Here is an 8,536-nt window from a genome sequence, read left to right on the forward strand (position 1 = left end):
AAGCCTTGGCCTACAGGGGAGGGTATCCAGCACCCTCTGCTTCCCTTGTAGGTGTCTGATCGTTTCATTTTCAACAAAAGAACACACACACCCCAATTTGTGGGGCGATAATCAATCAATCAATGATAGAGTTGAAAGGGACCCTGAGGGTCATCTAGTCCAACCCCGTGCAATGCAGGAATCTTTTGCCCAGTGTGGGGTACCAACTGTGCTATCCCAGTTTATAATTTCTAACATTGTACCTATGACTTCACTAGATGCAATGCTTATGCTGGGGTGAAATTAGGCTTCATGGGGCTTTATTATCATTTAAAACCTTTGTTTCCAAATAGATTTCTATATGTGGGATATATCTATCCATTATTTCTGAGAGCAGTTCTTGTCTAGCAAGCCAATCAGAGAATGTAACAGTTGTGATTAAGGTTTTTAAGGGTTAAAACTCTCACTATGGTTTGAGCTCAGATGCATAGCCATTGTAGTGGATAGGTAAAGGAAAAGGACCCTTGGACGGATAAGTCCAGTCAAAGGCAACTATGAGGTTGTGGTGTTCATCTCGCTTTCAAGCCAAGGGAGCCGGTGTTTGTCCACAGGCAGCTTTTCGGGTCATGTGGCCAGAATGACTAAACCGCTTTTGGCACAATGGGACACTGTGATGGAAGCCAGAGTGCATGGAAACACCCTTTATTTTCCTGTCACAGCAATACCTATTTATCTACTTGCACTGGCATGCTTTCGAACTGCTAGGTTGGCAGCAACTGGAACAAAGCAAAGGGAGCTCACCCTATTGCGGGGATTTGAGCCACCAACCTTCTGATCGGCAATCCCAAGAGACTCAGTTGTTTAGACCACAGTGCCACTGGTAGTAGATACAGAATAGGTGTTGTAGGCACAGACCTCCTTGCATCTTGAAGCCTTTATAAAGAGTACATTTTGCTTTACAGCTGTTCCAGGGCCTAGATGACAGCACAGCAGGTAACACAATGAAAGAAACCAAGTATGCATCTCTTTTTTAAAAAGCCATAAATGCAGCAGTTCTGAAGACAATATTCACATGAGGACTGCAAATATATAGATGCACACAATATAGATGCACATCTAGGGTTGCTTATGAGCTTAATAACACAAATGAAAAAAATATTTCAGGATTCAACTTTTGCAAGGCAGGACATTTGAGTTTCTCCAATTTCTCCGACCCAATGCTGTCTGCCCCCTCCCTCCAAAAAATTCCTCAAAACTGCTCCTGAGGGTTGTGGGGACACCTCTGGAACAATATGGGATGTGACAATAGAGGGCTGTAATGGGTGGATGTTTGGATTGGATTCCTCACCTTGTGCTAGCAGGAAAGGTTATGCTAGTTCAAATCCACCATGTGATACAACTTTATAATCTGCCGTGATAAATGTGGAGAATAAGAACACATGTTTCGTAAGCAATAGTTGCATCTAATAATGGAATACTTAAATATAAACGTTTGTAACTGGACAAAGCAATGAGGCCAGAGCTGAACTGTATTGCAGGAGGCACATAAAGTGTGCAGAGCATTAACCCAGAAAAAAATGACCATGACCAGAAAAAAAATATTAAAATGTTGAATTCCTCATGTTGTCAAAGCAACATGAAATGTTACAGATTCTTTTTACAGTCTTTGAATTTTCACTGGCTTTGGCCTGTTTCATTATATATTCACGGAGTAAACAAGTCCAATAGGATGCAAATGAAAGGAAATTGAGAAAAGAGAAAATTGGGTTTCCAGATTGTATACTTTTAGGGGGGGGGGAATAGGAGCACCTATATGATATTAAACTGCCTGCCCTCAAAAGAAAAGCAGGATTTCATTAACCCCCCTTCTTTCAATTTTCAAGTTTATAAATCAACTGTTGAATTCTTTTATTAATAATTGTTGTTGCTGCATTTGTATTCTACCTTTTCCTCTAAAGAGCTCAAGATGGTTTACATGGTTCTCCTGCTCCTCCTTATTTAATCCTCACAACATCCCTGTGAGGTAGGGTAGGTTGAGAGGTAGTGACTAGCTCAAAGTCACCTAGTGAGTTTATCCTGGTCCTCCTCCTGCTGCACTGCCCAGAGCTGTCATGGTTTGGCCAGGTCAATAATTGTGTTTTAACGTGATGTAAAAGATTTTGATCTCCTCAGGCTGTGCTGAAAAAGGAGGAGAGCTTGAGGCTTATTTTTGTAACAGTAAACCATGTGTTACACCTGAAAGTGTTTATTTTTGTAACAGTAAACCATTTGTTACATCTAAAAAGGCCAATGTTTCATTTTTCCTTGAAAAGATGCTGGGAAACAGATCTTTCTTTGTGGATGACCACCAGATCCCCCATCTTTAGAAATACCATTTGTTGTTGTTGAATGGCTGCAATAAGAAATACAATGGTTTTCTTAAGAAATAGGTTTATTTTCACGCCTTGGTCTACTGACACAACTACAGAAAAAGGTTGAACAAAAGTTAGGAACATTTTTAAAGTGAAGCATATTACAGTATGATGAATTAGCGCAAGCAAGAGGAATCCTATACTCAAACCCCGTTTATTGATGTTCAACAAAAGAGCATGCCCAATGTGTTTGTGCTGAATTGATTTAGAAGCTGCAGGAGCAAAAAGTTACCTTTAGGGAAAGCATTTCTTCCTGGACAGATTAGCTGCAAAATATGGCATCAAACTTCAGAAAGTATGAGTATAAGGCAGACAGAAAAGCGACTCTGTTTGAGAGGCTGAAAATTATACTCCTAAGGCCTATTATGGACAAAGTAATGTGTGGGAGTCTGCTGCTGGAGAACCTGTGGAGTTTAAATGCAATCAAATTTTGTCTGCGGGATATGAATTAAAATTTGAAGATAAACTGGGAAACACATAAAAGTGCTTGAACAAAGTAATTTTGCAATCAGATAACTCAGAATAGGTGTGTAGTGTAGTTGCAGATGTGCACAGGGTTCATATCAGGAAATTTTTGTACAGGTATCTATCTGTGTAGCTGTGCTGTCTTCTTTTTTAAAAAACGGGGTCAGTGGAAAGGAAAAATGTCCTCATGCGCCCTACTGCCAATTTGACCAAATGTTCTGTATTTCTTCGGAAATGTGGAATTGCAGCTTCAAAGGCCCACATTAGTTGGAGAATTGCAGAGCACGGGGAACACTTTGCCTATGGAAAGCAATTTCAACGCAAACATATTTAGAAATGGTAGAGTAGGTTGATGTGATGCTAAATGTTGCTTCCATGCTTGGTTGCAAAAACATGTTATAAATAAGTCCACACGTAGGGTGTGGAAATGATAAACAAATACCTTCCTGTGGCAGAGCCAAAGACACAGCTGCCAACAATACCATATGTACAGCCAAGCACAAATTCTCCTTCCAGCCAACTTTGCAGTGCAAATGGAAGTGTATTTGTGAGAGTGCAGAGTGCCAGCAGCTCATCTCGGTGAATTTTGACAAATTCTCCAGACATGTCACTTGGATCAGAAAACAGGGGAGAGAATGCAAAAAAGAATCTAAACAACATAGTAACAGATTACAGCAAGAGCTCTGCAGGGACACACTTAATGGAGAAGCCCAGCACAGGGGGTGGTGTTGATTGTTATGAAGCACTTTGACATTTCAGATGTTGCTACATGTACCGTAGATGCTCTTGTGGTAAAGAATTATTATAATACCACAAGCAATTCCTGCCAGTATGTAAGGCAGGGAAAGGGAAACAAAGACAAGCTGATTACAGAAATACAATTGAGTATTTGCACATCCCCTCTTCTCAGCGATTTTTCTCCCTCCATTGATCAAAATACTCAGATAATCATTCCAGTTTTTCCAGCTTTAAGGATAGTTGTAACTTGCACGTGCCCTATCTACCATGCAAAGAATGTCAAAGTAAGTAGATGTGATAAATCAATTTGTTGTGCAGTACTTACCTGCTCCTTTGTAAACATAGCAAATAAACTCCCAAATAGAATTGTTTAGTAGCCAATGGATAAGTGGAAGAAGACAAAATCAGTGGGCAGAAATATCCCAATGCAATAATACAGTAATAAAATACTAGAGACGCTCCCTAAAAGTGGCTGCAAAGATGAGTAAAAAAACTAGAGAAGTAGATTTCTGCTATGAAAAGGTGCACTGCACCTTAGGAAACAACTGGGCAGGGAAATTTTCATGAAGATCTGAAAATCTATGAAGTGTAAATGCCCAAATAGTTTTTTGTCCATCTTTTTTGTCCATATTTCTGGGCAAGAGCTGTGGAGATGATGACAAAGTCCCCTATATGGGAAACATTCTTCATGTTTTGGGAATGTAACTTCGGCATCCATGTTGCCCCTACTGTCCAAAGGATAGCTCCGTCAGTAGAACATGAGACTCTTAATCTCAGGGTTGTGGGTTCAATCCCCATGTTGGGCAAAAGATTCCTGCCTTGCAGGAGGCTGGACTAAATGACCCTTGTGACCCATTGCAACTCTATGATTCTATGAATAATTCCTAAGAGGACAAGTGTGCTTTCTTTGGATCCTAGAAACCCTTTTTTAAATTGATAGGTCTGCATCAGTGTTAGAAATATGAAAGCTAGGAGCTAAATAGCACCTTAAACCTAGGTTATGTGTGCAACAAGAGAATGTATAGGCATGCTTTTTTAAATAACAAGAATGCAAAACTGAAAATGAACGAACTGCAGCTAAAATATTATGTTTATTTTTCACATGGTCTAGTCCACCCCCTGCCCACCCATCTAATATTCTTAAGAGGGTCTCTTCTCCAATCTTCAGAGAGTAGCTGGAAGTGAGGAGGCAGAAAAAGGCCCTCCTTTCCTTCTGCTCTGCAGTTTTAATCTGAAATCTTAGGTGCAGTACTGCACCCAGAGCTCAGAAACTGCTTGCGCTAGTGAAATTCCCTGTCACAAAATGCGCCTAGATCAATGGGAGTTTCAAACACTGCCCTACATGACATCATGGATATCACTGAATGAAGCAGCTCTGCGTGCTCATTTCAGATTGTTAAACATTCTCTCCTTCTAGCAGGGCAATTGGTCATGAATCAGGAAAGATTCAGAGGAAGACAACCAAATGAACTTCCCTCAACTGTATGGGTGTTATTTCAGCTGCAGCTGGTATTCTTCCTTAACAGGCTATTTTTTAGGCCAGCTGTGCTGTGAGAATGAAAAGAGGGAAAGCTAAGCAAACAGAATCCCTGACATGATTTCATGTTGCTGTTCTAGGTGAAAACAAACCAATCCCCAACATGATGGGGACTAGCTATCATTAGGTTTTCATTAGGCTTTTCAGAGTTTAGCTACATGGGTGCTAGTGCAGTTTTTAAAATTTTATTTCTATTATTATTATTATTATTATTATTATTATTATTATTATTATTATTATCTCTTAGGGCTGTTTTAAGCACTGAGTGGTGGGAAGATCTTACACATGTGGTGGTGGAATTAGTACACATCCCCCCCATTACTTCTTTACAGAGGTGCCAACTTGCATAAAATATTGGGGGGCCCAAGTAAGCCCTACCCCACATAACTGATCACATGACGCAGTGCACAGAGACCATTTCAATGTCAACACCCATCACCTTGGGAGCAGTGGCCCTCTCAAATATTTTATTGGGGAGGCCAAAGGACCCTCGGCCCTTAGGAGTTGGCTCCTATGACTGGGAAAGGCACCCACCCACCTCACATACAGGATGTTTGGAAAGATCCTGTGTATGTGATATAAAACTTCTTTTAAACTATGCAATGGATAGGCATAAACTTGTTTAATTTATATTATTTGCAGTGAAATCTTACAATTGGTTATTTCTATGTGCTCACTGGAAGGACAGACCCTGAAGCTGAGGCTTCAATACTTTGGCCACCTCATGAGAAGAGGAGACTCCCTGGAAAACACCCTGATGTTGGGAAAGATTGAGGGCACTAGGAGAAGGGGACGACAGAGGATGAGATGGTTGGACAGTGTTCTCGAAGCTACCAACATGAGTTTGACCAAACTGCGGGAGGCAATGGAAGACAGGAGTGCCTGGCGTGCTCTGGTCCATGGGGTCACGAAGAGTCGGACACGACTAAATGACTAAACAACAACAACAACAACAACAACAGCATGGGTTCCTTTAAGCTAAAATTAAGTTTTGGTCAAGTAATCTCTGTTGCATACCTCAAAATGAAGATTGATCGATCTTGTGTTTAAGTATCCCTGAAACCAATTCAGAAACACGTTATGTACTATTCAATTGACGTAAATGGCACTGTCTTTGAAGTAAACGATCTTAGAATGTGGATGTAACTTTCTGATACAGCTTATGCAACTATTTACCATCACTTCAGTACTCTCTTTGCACTCACACTGTCTACAGTAGCATGCAGTAAGACAATTCTTTGGGGTACAAGACTGAACTTGCTCATTATATGTAAAATGTGTCTAAGAGAGGAATTCAGAATAGCCCTAGCATCTCTCCAAAGAAAAGGATCATTTTCCTGCTTGTTCTGAAATACGAATATCATCACAAGCATTTTAAGCATACTTTCATGAGAAAGGAATAGGACATCTCCAATGCTTTCCTGTGGCATGTTTGTAAATATGCAGAACCTACATATGAAATTTAAACTTTTAAGGTGTTGTTAATTATAAATTATGGGATGCGGGTGGTGCTGTGGGTTAAACCACAGAGCCTAGGGCTTGCTGATCAGATGGTCAGCAGTTCGAATCCCTGCGACGGGGTGAGCTCCCGTTGTTTGGGCCCTGCTCCTGCCAATCTAGCAGTTCGAAAGTATGAAGTGCAAGTAGATAAATAGGTACCACTCTGGTGGGAAGCTAAATGGCATTTCCGTGCGCTATTTTGGTTTGCCAAAAGTGGCTTAGTCATGCTGGCCACATGACCTGGAAGCTGTCCCTTGGCCAGTAAAACAAGATGAGCATCGCAAGCTCAGAGTCATCCGCAACTGGACCTAATGACCAGGGGTATTTTTACCTTTACCTTTAATTATAAATTACCAGTTACATATGCTATTAGTAGAAATCAAATTCATCAGAAGGCTGGTTTCTGTTGAAGTAATGTTTAAAGGTTGTTTGATTGCGAGCAGGAAGAGAGAAGTAGATTGGGGATTCATTGTGGAATTCCCCCCCCCCCGCCTTTTGTGTTTGATTTAGTTGGAGTAACAAATGTCTGTTTTAAAAACTTGTAATGTGTTATCCTCAACTCTAAGCACATTTTCCTCAGTATTTTATTAATCTGTCTGCCTTTGTGGTTAGCTCCCAAGTAGCTAGGTCATCAACAGGCTGATAGGGAACTTCATTTAAAAAATAATAATATCAGTGCTCCTTAGCTGACAATTCTGCCTGCAGGGAAAACCTTATCTGAGGTTTTCCCACAGTGGATATAGTCATGTTGCTCACTCTGGTCTCCCCTGAACCAAAAGGCTAAATCTGGCCAGTTTGAGAAGGTGCTCTGACTCATAAAGTTAGCTAATGAAAACATCCAGCCTCAGCGAGTAGATTATGTTAACGTTTCCATTTGTTGGTAGAGCATTATTGCTGAATAGGTTCTTTGGAGAGAGAAGTAAAGTGAGCCGAATTTCCCTAGTGGGAAAGTAGAAGTATAAAAATAGAACTGTACATATAATGAAAAAGCAGCTGATGTTTCACGTAGTCCAAACTCCCTGCCCTTATAGTATAGCTAAAGCAATTTTACCCTTAAAAACTTCAAAACAGGTGATTTCTCAGCTCATTCATTTATTGTACTTAAAAAAACAAACCAAAAAAACCCCACTTAACTCTCTGATAGTCCTTGTGAAAAACAACAGCACTGTTTCTTATCCTGTCTGAGGTTCAGTGCTATCTCCTGGGCTACACTGGTTTTTGTGATTCATGATGGAAAGAGTTTTAGTGATAACATTTTGGTTTAGTTATTATTTGCATTGCATAATGGTAGTTTGTAGCTTTAAAACAAAAAACAAAACAAACTAGATTGGGTGGGATATTGACCGGCTCAAGTAATAGGCCTGATTTTACACTTTGGATTTCAGACAAAACTTTGAAGGGCCGATAATATAGATACCTTTATTCATAACCGCTTGCTTTAATACAACACTTGCATTATTATGAGTTTTCTGTCTCCAAGTACAAGTTTTATTTAATCCAAAGAGTTCAGGGTTTAGACCATTGTTCTGATCTAGGACAGAACAATGGAGAAATACTGTGAAGACAATTGGGAAGACCTCTAGCCAAGAAAGCTTTATTGAGCGTGTGTACTCTTTGACTTAAAGAACACGGGGGTTACAGTGACATGTACAATAACATAAGCAGTTCGCCATAAATTGCTGCTTAAATGTAGGAATATGCTATCCTATTTACAGTGCAGGTTTACTCAGAAGTGAACTGTGTTCAGTGAGGCTTATTCTCAGGAAAGGTTGGTGCCAGGCTTCAGGCGGCCCTTGGCATTGTGCCACCAATATGCCCCCACCTCAAACACATGATCCACCCCAAGACAGCAGTGGCTTTCTTCTGCTGCTGCTATTAACACAGCATAATGATGACGATAAATTTT

Source organism: Zootoca vivipara, chromosome 9, assembly GCF_963506605.1.
Source record: "Zootoca vivipara chromosome 9, rZooViv1.1, whole genome shotgun sequence".
Taxonomy (NCBI): domain Eukaryota; kingdom Metazoa; phylum Chordata; class Lepidosauria; order Squamata; family Lacertidae; genus Zootoca; species Zootoca vivipara.